At 38.9% G+C, this 11,777-nt stretch overlaps 1 protein-coding gene and 1 pseudogene across 1 annotated transcript in view; both read right to left on the bottom strand.

Annotated features, from left to right (window-relative positions):
* Ap3s1 (adaptor related protein complex 3 sigma 1 subunit) overlaps window positions 1-11,777 on the bottom strand; it is an 80,232-nt gene that overhangs the window by 51,587 nt on the left and 16,868 nt on the right. The window lies entirely within an intron of this gene.
* On the bottom strand, window positions 2,171-2,642 carry LOC105743408 (annotated as a pseudogene).

The raw sequence follows: 11,777 nt of genomic DNA, 5'->3' as shown, positions 1-11,777 counted from the left end.
ATGTATGCAGTGTATTATTTGTTGAAACTGTACTTTCGATTTGATTTGAAACTGTCTCATTGCTATATGTTTATCAATAAAACTTTGAAAAGAAAAAAAATTATACTGTCTAGATATAATACAATTAGCTGAAAACATATCATCAATTAAAAACACAGTTTTAAAAAATTTCCAACAGGCAATCAAGCTGGAAAGGAAAAAAAAAGCTTTTTTTCAGAGATCATCCCAAAATACCAAAAAGAATCACTAAAAACTGGTAAGAACTACTAAACAAATTAAGCAAAGTGGAAAAACATAAACAGCAGTACAACACAATAAAAGTCCATTGTTTTCTATACATTACCAATCAACAACTCTCCCCCAAAAATTAAGAAAAAATTCCCTTTCACAATATTATCAAAAAATCATGCCTGGAATATTCAAAAACAACTGATCACAACTGGATGTAATATCAAGAATAAATCTTGGACTGAGGAGATTGTTCAGCAGCCTGGTTTGATCCCCAGTACCACGGGCTGTGTCAACATGGCCCTGGAACCCCAGGAACACTATGCCAGCCACCAAAACTGGTCATGGTGGCGCAGGCCTGTAATCCCAGTGCTGGGGAGGCTAAGACAGTAGGATCACTATGAGTCTGAGCTGCATAGCAAGACCTTGTGCCAGATGAAAGAGACAGACAGACAGAGAGACAGACAGAGAGACAGACAGACAGAGACAGAGATTTTTTAAAATAAATTTAAAACAAATCTGAAAAGTTATTGAATTAACTAAAAAAAATCAAGTTGCCAAAAGCATATTTACTGTGACTATTTTTTAAGTTCAAAACCGTAAAACAACAAGAAATTACATACAAAAACTATGTAGTAAAACAAAAGAATGACTTTAAAATTCAGTGAGGATAGGTTTATAGCTCAATGACAGAACTTTTGCTTAGCGTATACAAGGAGGCCGAGGTTTGATCACCAGTTTCCCTAAAAAAGAGAAATGCACCAGGATGTTGGTTATCCCTTCAGTAGAGAGGTAAACAGACTTCAAAGCTAAATATTTACTGTAGTTAAGGTATTATTTACACATATCTAAGTATTTTTATATCTATTTATTGCTTCATAAAAAAAAGTAGAAGGAAAACACAAGCATTGTGTAAGACAGCAGCCTTCCACCTTCTACATGCTTCATTTTCTCCCACTCACCTCCTCTCAGCCTTCCTCTAGAGCTCAACATGTCCCTCAGATAATCTTAACTACCCTTTGGGTTTCAACCATGTTACTATTAAGCTAATCTTCAATTCTTATATCTTATATTTTCAGTGCCTAAAAGAAGTTCATCCTCTTTTCTGAGTAGCTGACAGGTATTTCTAGATTTGAAATGGATATTTCTACTTGTATTCTATAAAGTCATATAAAAATTTTGCATGTTGAAGACCAAAAACATTATAAATTTCTTAAAACATAATCTTACTTTATTTCCAATGCAGAAAATATTCCTGTTCATCCCAGGCTCTTATATGAGAAATCATACGATTTTCTAATCTTTACTCCCCATGTCTGGACACCAACATTTGCTAATTCTACTGGACAAAGAAGAGTAAAGCCATATTCAAAGACATTAGATTTTTATTCTTACTTAGGAAACCACAAGTACCAACAACATGTATGATCTGATAACCTGTCTCCCTATTCAACTGTCATACCTCCTGAAAAACAAACAGTATTTGTTACTTTCTTTCTTAAAGACCTCCAGTATCCATGACTTAAAACATATAGTAGGTTGCAAAATATTTTGCAAAATCTACCCCAGACATACCTGTGAAGTTTTTTTGGTTTTTTTTTTTTGTTGTTGTTTTTTTTTTTTTTTTTTTTTTTTTTTTTTTGCATTTCTCTTCGGCTTTATTGGACCTGTCACACCAAAATTTCCAAAGTGAGGTAGTCATTATCCTCCCCAAAATGCTTATTACCATGAAATTTACGTGAAAAACTTACTGTGCCTTACATTTTTGTGCCGGTATTTTGAACTAACTTGCACAGTGTTGCTTATTATGTTTAAGAATTTAAAAAAAAAAACAGTAAATAGCAAATAATTTATTGGTAAGATAAATGGCTTCAGCTTTGGTTGTAAATTCACCAGCCCAGCAGATAGTCATCGGGTTGGAGGAATACACGTTTGTCAGTCATCAGAAAAACCGGTGGCCAGTGGGGCTCTCACGCAGAAACCCAGTCACTCAGAGAGCAGACCTTAAAGAAGATGTGCCCTTTCATCAGTCCATAGTACCTGGAATCTGTGGAATTCTGTAGATTGTCACCTTTTAACCAGACATGGCCCATGGGCATATAATTATGGCTTTTAAAGAAATCTGATGGACTAGTGGTGAGGATTTTGTCTCCTTCCATGCCAATTACTATTTAACAAATATTTGATTTTAGATCATTCGGGCTTTTTCCAATGTCACCTCTTTGGATGCCATAAAAATGTCAGCTGAGATTTTCTGCATAGGTGACATCAGAATTTTGAATGGTAGGCTCCACTGATGGTCCAGAACACATCACAAACTCACCAATGTACTCAAAAGCATAGTGGGCTAAGCACCCATACTGAATGGTGTTGCCAACCAGCTGAAAGGTCTTCCCTAGAACACCACAAAGCATTGTTCTAAGTTGATGCTACTACCACTGACCCTAGGTCTATCTGTTCCACAACAGGTTCAAGTTTTAGGATGGCTGCAGGACTTCCACGAAAAAATAAAAGCGTGTCTCAAAGCACATGTGGGTAATCCATGGCTTTAGGATCCTGTGCCCTGCAAGCCTTTGTCCTTACATAGCACCACCTGTGAAGTTTTCTCATCTACTTTTGTTTTTTTACCTTTGTCCACTCTGTTCTGGCCACCTTGAATTATTCACCACCCACTTCTACCATACAGCATTTTTCTCACCTCATCTGCTAGCAATGAGGTCCCTTCTTCCTCCGTTATTTCTTGGTTCTAGTCTTATTAAATAATGAAATAATGTTCTCAATTTCTTCTATTGACTCTAAATTCTAACACAAAATCTGAGATATATACCTGATATGCTAAGGGAACTGTGTGGTAACACAATAAAATTAGCTGGGCATCATGGCACACACTTGTAATATCAGCCCCAGATAGAAGGATGCTAAATTCAAGTTTAAACCCAGCCTTAGGGATTATCTCAGTGTCAATGTGTTTAATCCCCAGTATAAAGAGAGGTCCTTGACAGAGACAATTGTTTCTAATAGAAGAATTCCCATAACAAAAGGACCTATTAAGTACCAAACAAATGAAAACAAAGTAGGGTCTGTGAAACTTTGAAACTACAGACAAGTAATAAAATTTTCTGGTCAGTAAAATCAGATCATACACAAAAAATTGCTTCAGACTTTTTGATAGCAACACTCAAAACTAAAAAGGAATGGAGCAATGTGATCAAAATCCTGAGGAAAAATTATTTCTGATCTAGAATTTTATATGCAATCAATATGCTTGTAAATATTTTATAACAAGCCCTTTTAGTTTTTTTAGACACATGAAGTGTCACAAAATCCACCAGAGAAATCAAGCAGTTGGAAACCCAATACAAGAAACAGGCAAATAAAGATTCCAGCAGGACTAACATATAATTGGTAAAATGTGTCCTAGTCAAAGGATTTCAGAAGAGATTTCTTCAGGAACATGAAACAAACAGAAGATGCATGCAATTTAGACAGCTGACAATGGTGTAAATTAGCGATGAGTAAATTACAAAAAAAAAAAAAAAAAAAAAAACTAGAGCAAAGGAAAGGCTATTATCTTCAAGGGAAAGAAAATGTTAGGAAAGAAAAAAGCTAAGCACACATTACAATAATGGTTCAAAGGAAGATAGTGCCTATAATAATCAGTGTGCACGGTGAATACTGATTTAATCTAAAGTATGAAGTAACTATGAGACTGACAATTGGCTATGGTAAGGGCAAAGAACTAAATAATCATGTTCAACAGCAGAAGTAAATAATGTCAACTGAAAACAGACTCAACAAAACAAGCATATTACAAAAATACTGCAATAATCAGATAATCATTTTAGAAAGTGATATTTTTTTTCTTTTTTCTTTTTTTTTTTTTTTTTTTTGGCAGAACCAGGGATTGAACTCAGGCCCTTGTGCTTGCCAGGCAAGCGCTTATTCTACTGAGCTACCTCCCCAGCCCCGATAGTTATTTTTAAAATAAACTATGGACTACTATATTTTTTCACTTATGTGTTCCTATGAATGTGAATAAACAAAATAAAAATTAAGTAGTAACGCACAGAGAACAGAATTTAAAACCAGACTCTGTTTATTCCTGGATAAAGGATGAGGAAGAATGAGAAAGAGAAGACGTTAATCAAAGGGTACAGAGTTCCACTTACACTGCCTCCAGTGTAGCTTTAATAATTTTAGTGATCTGTACTACAGAGTACTATTAGTAAGAGTATACTGTGTAGCACAAAACTGGTAAAAATATTTGTGCATGTGTTTAGAGAGGGTCTCATTACATATTTTAGGTTGGCCTTAAATTCACTCTGTAGCCCAGGATGGCCTAGAGCTTGGTGGGGCAATTCTCCTACCTCAGCCTCCAGAGTGTTGGGATTACAGGTGTGTATCACAACTGGATAGTAAAAGTTTTTTTTTTTTTTCTCTCTCTCTGTATTTTTTGTTCTCTCTTAGCCTGTATCATTTTTTCTGTAAGAAATATACAGATAAAAATATCAAATGTACCCTATAAATACATGCGAGTATTACTTGTCAATTAAAAAGCTGGGGTTGGGGGAAAAACAAAAACAACAACAGAAAAATAGTCTAAGCTCAGATCAGATAAATCAAGTCTCTGTTGACAGTCAACTATTTTCCTTTCTTTAATAATTTAATTTCACATAAGAAGCCTGGAGCTTTCATCAAGTGGCCTGGAGCTTGCTTCGGACTGATTAGTTTTCCTAACTCTACAGTTTCCTATCACAAGTCAACAAATACGGTTCAGTTACTCACAACTCCTAGATTGTATCAGTCAAAAGACAGCAGTGTTACATACAAGTAATAAATTTTATTTTTATAAATGCTTCCTAAAAAAGGGAGTGGGTTGCAGGCAAGAAGGCAGCCAATGTGGGCTCGCTAGAAGAGGTGCTGCAGAGAAAAGAACAGCTAAAAGTGCTACAGGAGAAAATCAGGCGCAAGGACAAGGAAGATGGGGAGCTGAGGACCAAGCAGCTCTGATAGGAGGAGAAGGAAAGCGAGAAGTACATGGAGCTCAGGCTGTGGAGGATGAGGACCTGAAGAGGAGGAGGGTTCCCCAGCAGTAGTGGAAGAGAAAGTAAAGGAGCAGCTGGAGGCTGTGAAGCCCAAGCCTGTCACTGAGGAAGTGGATCTGGCTAACGTGGCACCCTGGAAGCCTGATTAGGATCACAAGAGAGATATGGCCAAGATTAGGATCACAAGAGAGATATGGCTGACACAGTGGGCCATGGACAAACTGATTCGAGAAAGTCTAAAAGGCCAGGACAGTCTGGGCTCTGCTGTTGACACCACCACCAAGCAAAAGTGATTCCAACTAAGGTGGCATCTGCCCTTCTACCTAGCTGGGCAACCTGCAGATAGCCTCTACAGGTGGGGCTAGATCAGCCCCACCCTGGGTCTTCCTGGACAACAGAAGCAAGCAGCCCCTTTGGGGCTAAGTCTGTGGAGCAAGGGCAGCTCCTGTCCCAAGGGTCCCTGCCACCTGAGCAAGTATGTCCACGCCTACACATGCCTACATGCTTAACTTTTTTCAGTCTCAGAAGTATAGACAAGTAAATGCCTATGTGCACCAAAAACCTGTCACATGTGTGCTGGGTGTGGTGGGGTTGGCTTCAAGATAGAACAGCCATAGTGGTGGTCTGGCTGGAATGGGGTGGAGAACCTGGGGCTGACCCAGATCAAAATCATGGCCCAATGGTGGCATCTCAAAGTGCTTGGGCGACAGAGACGGGGTCTGAAGTTCTCCTCAGATTCCTCCCAAGGGCCTCATCCTTGCCTCGTGTCCCACCACAGTCTCCATGGACCACCACACTGATGAGAAAGAAGGAGACTTAGAGGCCCTGCACAACTCCCTGCAGGCCATTCCATACTTTAGAATCCCCTGTCAGGCCCCCAGCAACCCTTCACTCTGCCCTCTGGTCAGAGCTGGACCAGGCTTCCTGTAGGCGTGAGGCAGAGGAGGCCATCTGTTACAGGCTGACACGCATGAGCTTCCAGGTATGGTCTGGGACCCTAAGATTCTTGCCCAAAGTCAGCCAGTACATTCTGCCCTTGGTGATGGGTTCCTGAAACTTAGTAGTATAGCTCTGGCCAACAGTGCTGGCTGGGGCCAGGAACAGGGGCCAGAATGAATGTGTGTCTGCCAGGCCAGCACATCCAGATGATGATCAAACCTCAGAAGTTAAAATCGTGAAGCTACTCTCAGAGAAGCAGGAACTGCACCTATGAGTGAGGACAGGTGGCAGCTTCCTTGCTGAGCCAAGTTCCCACTGAGACAGAGGCCGCATGAGCCCATGGTGTCAGGAGCACAACCACCTTCCTTCCCCAGGATGAAAGCGTGGAGGGGTTCCCCACAACTCACAGAATGCAACTCTGGCAGTGGAAGGACTCAAATGCATGGTGACAAAAGTGCCACATGCCTGCCTGGCTATCAGTTTGGGACCAGGTAGGGTTGTCCCCAGGGTGAGGGCCAGGTGTTCCTGAAAGGTATGGTGCTGAGTGCATGACCTCAGGGACGGACCAAAGAGATTGTCCTATGAAGAAAGAAAGCAGAAACTGTCCTGTACAATGGGCTTTCAGAGAGAAATCACAAAACAGGAGGAAACCAAGTACCTTAAATGACAGCCCAACAGAAGGAGCATTTACATCCCAGGAAATTGAAATGGTAATATCCTAAAGTGAGCATTAAATGTTTTATTATCAGAGAGAGAAAAGTGGGCCTGTGCACCATAACACAAGAACAGGAATTAGAAGAAAGAAGTGATTAGAAATCTTGGAAATGAAGAATATGGTTCTTTAAGTCAGGGAATATAATTAGTGCAACCACTGTATGGCGATTCCTCAGAAAATTAAAAGCAGAAATTGCATTACACCCACCTATTCCCCTCCTGGGTGTCTTCCAAAAGAGTTAAAAGACATCATATTACAGCAATCCCTGCACACCCATGTTTATAGCAGCACAGCTCATAATGGCTAAATCTTGAAAGTAGCCTCCATGTTCATCAACAGATGAGTGTATCAAGGAGATGTGATGTTTACACACAGTGGAGTACTCCTCTGCCACAAGGAAGGTTGCCCTTGAGTCCTTTGTAGGAGAAAGGATATTATGAAAATAAGTCAGACATACAAGTTCAAAAACTGCATGCATACTCTTACATGAGAAACCCAAAATATAAAGATAAAAGATATTAGGAAGTAGGGATTTTGGTCTTTGGCAAAGAGAGAGACCAAGAGCTGGAGGGACAGGATGGGAAAGGCAATGTAAAAAGAGTGAAGATGTGTTCTGTCCACAGACCGCCCACCCACAAGGAATGTAATTGTTATGTACTGCAAACATAGACTAATAAAAAATAATAAAAACTAAAATTAATAATTATTTCCTAAAGCACTGATGTAAAACAAAAATATACATTAAAAATTCAGAAACCTAATAAAACTGTTTTCCTGTGTCCCCTTTCTGTCCTTATGTATAATCAAAAGGCAACAAAAAAACTCTCTATGGTCAGTAAATGTTATTATCTTCATCATTCATTTATTCACTAATTAGAATATAGATTACCAGGATGAAAGAGAAATCTTTTTCTCAAAAAGTTGAGCATACAGGCCCAGCATGTGGGATGGGCCACTGGAACCTCCCTTCAGTGGACAGGCCCAGTGTGGGACTCTGTGGCGGAACTCCTTGCAGAGAGGCTCGGGACAAGACCCAGTCAGCTAATTCAGGAGCTGAACATCTTTACAGTGGGTTCACTTCCCCCAGCAGTAGGAAGAAGCCGACCCAAGCCAGGCCCACCTGGACGAGTTCAAACTTGGCAGATCTGGACCTGGTAAGCTGAAGCACACTGCTAGAGCCAGATCTACAAGAGCATCTCTCTCTCCCAATCGAGAGAGGAGGCAACAAGTAATCGGGGTGAACTAGTTTGCATGGAAGACACCAAGTACCTCAAAGGGGAGGTGATCGGACAGTACTTAGGGGAACTAATTTAAATACAAATTCAAATTTAGTATCTACTTAGCTATACAACCATAATGTTTGCTCTTAAGGTTTAAAATACAAACCCATTAATTACAAAGATTTGTCAATTGGTAAATCTCACTACCCATTATTAGTATTGCTAACTGTAATACTGTAAATAGAAAACTATAACTGCTTTGACCACGTGATCTCTCTTGGGTAATATCAGTAGGTGCTTAGGTAATAACTGAACCAAAGCTCTACACCAAAGGTCAGAGGACAGTGCTATACAAAATGACAAAGAGTAGTAAAATGCATTTTCAGGCTGCAAGCCCACCCAGAACAAACAGAGAAGACATTAGCATAGAAGAAATTGGAAGTCCCATGCTCGAGATCTCTGAAATAATAATGTATGAAATAAAGAAACAACTACAGAAAGGTATAGAGAGGAAATCAGATCAGAAATAATCTCCAAAGTAAAAAAAGAATGATAACTATAATAAAAGAATTACTAAGTGTTTCTAAAGAAGAAATTGAGAAAAAATAAGAGAATAGAAAAATGATGTGATCTTGAATGAGCAATATAGAAAACGAATGCATGAAGCATTTGCAACAACATATTCAAGAAATTAAAAATTCAATTAAAAGGTGACAAAACTGTCTGAATCAAAGTGAAGATTGACTTTTAGACCTTGAAGATATTGTTGCAGCTACTGAAAAGGTAAGGAAAGATCTAAAAACAACTAGGATGCAGGAAATAATAATTCAACATCTGTAAGACAATGCAAAGATGAACAACATAAGACTCATAGGCATCAGTGAGAAAGGAGTCAACACAAATGATATAAAAAGAATATGAGCAGAGGTAATAGCAGAAAACTTCCCACATATGGGGAAACAGTTTGACATTGAGTTAACTGAGGCATATAGAACTCCAAATAACATCAACCCAATTAAAAAGACACCTAGACATATAATAATCAAATTCGCAGAAATCAGCGTAAGAACAGTATGCTAAAGCTACTGAAGAAAACAGATCATATTTAAAGAAAAACTCACCAGAATAACAGCAGATTTCTCTTTTCAAACCATCAAGTCAAATACAGCATGGAGCAAAGTATTTCAAGTCCTCTAAGAAAACAAATTTCAACACAGACTGATAATACCCTGAAAAATTCTCAAGTTCAATGGAGAAGGGAAATACTTCCATGACAAATAACAACTAAAGAAATTCATGAGGACCAAGCCAACCCTACACAGACTACTAAAAGATATTCTAGAGAGGGATCAAAATGAACACAACTCCATGAATGAGAATGGAAAGAACTCACCAAATAGGGCAAACAGTTAAATGTAGGAGAAAAATAGATAACCAACAGCAGTTAATAACATGTCAAACATAAGTCAATACATCTTAATTGTAACCATCAACGTAAATTCACTCAGTTCACCAATTAAAAGAAATAGGCAGAGTGGATTAAGAGGCAAAATCCAATATGCTGTATACAAGAAACTCATTTAGGGCCACCCTGATAGCTCAGCGGACTACAGCACCTGCTTAAGCAAAGTGCAGCAGCTGGGGTTCAATCCCGCCCAGAAGACATGCTGATAGGGCGATTGAGACTGGGTGTGGTAGCATACCTGTAATCCCAGTACTTGGGAGGCTGAAAACAGGAAAATCACTAGAAGTCTGATCTATGTAGTGAGACCCTGTAGACGCTCTCCCAAATACAGAAGAAAAAAAAAAAAAAAAAGAAAAAGAAAAACAAAAAACACACCTAATGAAGAAATTCAGAGGCTAAAAGTCAAAGGCAGAAAACAGTATTACATGCCCCAGGACCTCAGAAAAAAGTAGGGGTAGCAATCCTGTTGGAAAACAATCTGAACTTCAAACCAACAATTATCAAACGAAGGGCTGGCCAGATAGCTCAGCAGACTAAAGTGCCTGCTTAGGCAGAGCACAGCAGCAGGGGCTCTATTCCCAGCCTCCTGTGCTGGCCCCAGCCCCAGGGAGTGCTGAGACAGCAATTGAGACTGGACCTGCCTGTAATCCCAGCCCTTGGGAGGCTGAAAACAGAACAATCACTATGAGTACGATCTACGTAGTGAGACCCTGAACAGCCTGTAGACCCTGTATCAAATACATAAAAAAAAAAAAGAAAAAATTATCAAATGAAATAAAGAAGGCCACTACATACTGATTAGGGGAAAAATACAAGAGGAAGAGGTAACAGTCATAGATATGTATGCATCAAACATGGGAGCACCCAACTATATAGGACAAATCTTAATGGAAATGAAAAAATCCAATATCCAATAACACAATCTTAACAGAAGACCTTCACAGCCCCTTACCCCAAAAAGATAGAGGTCAAACAGATAAAAAAATTAGCAAAGAGGTAGCAGAACTGAACCACACCTTTGAACAAATGGACTTAGTGGACATATACAGAGTGTTCCACCCAACCACATCTGAATACACATTCTTTTCATCTGCACATGGGACGTTTTCTAAAATAGACCACATACTAGTCCATAGGTCATGCTTAAGTATATGCAAGAAGACAGAAATCATCTCATACATATTATCTGACCACAGTGCAATGAAACTGGAAATGACAAAAAAATTACAAAAACCCCATAAACATATGTAAACTAAATAACACCCTCCTCAGCAATCAATGGGTTACAGATGAAATTAAACAAGAAATAAAACAGTATCTACAATTCAATGAAAATTCAAGCACAACTTATTAGAATTTGTGGGATGCAATAAAAGCAGTTCTTAGAAGGAAATTTATACCGGTGAACTCACACATTAGGAAAACAGAACAAGAATAAATAAAAACCCTAATGCTGCACCTCAAGTTTCTAGAAAAAGAAGAGAAAACCAAGCCCAAAGCCCAAAGATGGGAGGAAATTATGATTAGAGCAGAAATTAATGCAATTGAGACAAAGAATAAAATACAAAGATTCAATGAATCAAAAGCTGGTTCTTTCAAAGCTTAAATAAAACTGAAAAGCGCCTAGCAAACCTCATCAAAAAGAGGAAAGAAAAACTCAAATTCAAGCAATCAGGAATAAAAAGGGCAAAATTATTATAGACCCTGTGGAAATTACATCAATAGCTACTCTGAAAATCTTTATTCTCACAGAATCAAAGACACGGCAGATTCCTAGAAAGGTACAAATTACCAAAATTGAATCAAGAAGATATAATAACTCACAAGCGCTTGCCTGACAAGTGCAAGGGCTTGAGTTCAATTCCCGGTTCTGCAGAAAAAAAAAAAAAATGTGTGGCATGGCATGTAAAAGAATCAATAAAGGAATTCAGAGTCCTTTTAGACTGCCCAGTCGCAAGATGCCCTGACCAATGTATGTTTTGAAGTCCTGCTCTCATACTGGATGCAAAATACAGCCCTGCGTAACATGAGCAAGGCTCTGGATTCCATCTTCAGCACCACCGAAGAAAGTGTAGAAATGTATAGGGAGTTGACATGTGTTTATTATTGAAGTTGCAGGGAAAGAAAATGCCTTGCCACCCTGTGTTGAATCAAGAGCCTGACTT

The sequence above is a fragment of the Octodon degus genome, unplaced genomic scaffold, assembly GCF_000260255.1.
Source record: "Octodon degus isolate 3935 unplaced genomic scaffold, OctDeg1.0 scaffold00124, whole genome shotgun sequence".
NCBI classification, from domain to species: Eukaryota; Metazoa; Chordata; class Mammalia; order Rodentia; family Octodontidae; genus Octodon; species Octodon degus.
This window is presented reverse-complemented; position numbering and strand designations above follow the sequence as displayed.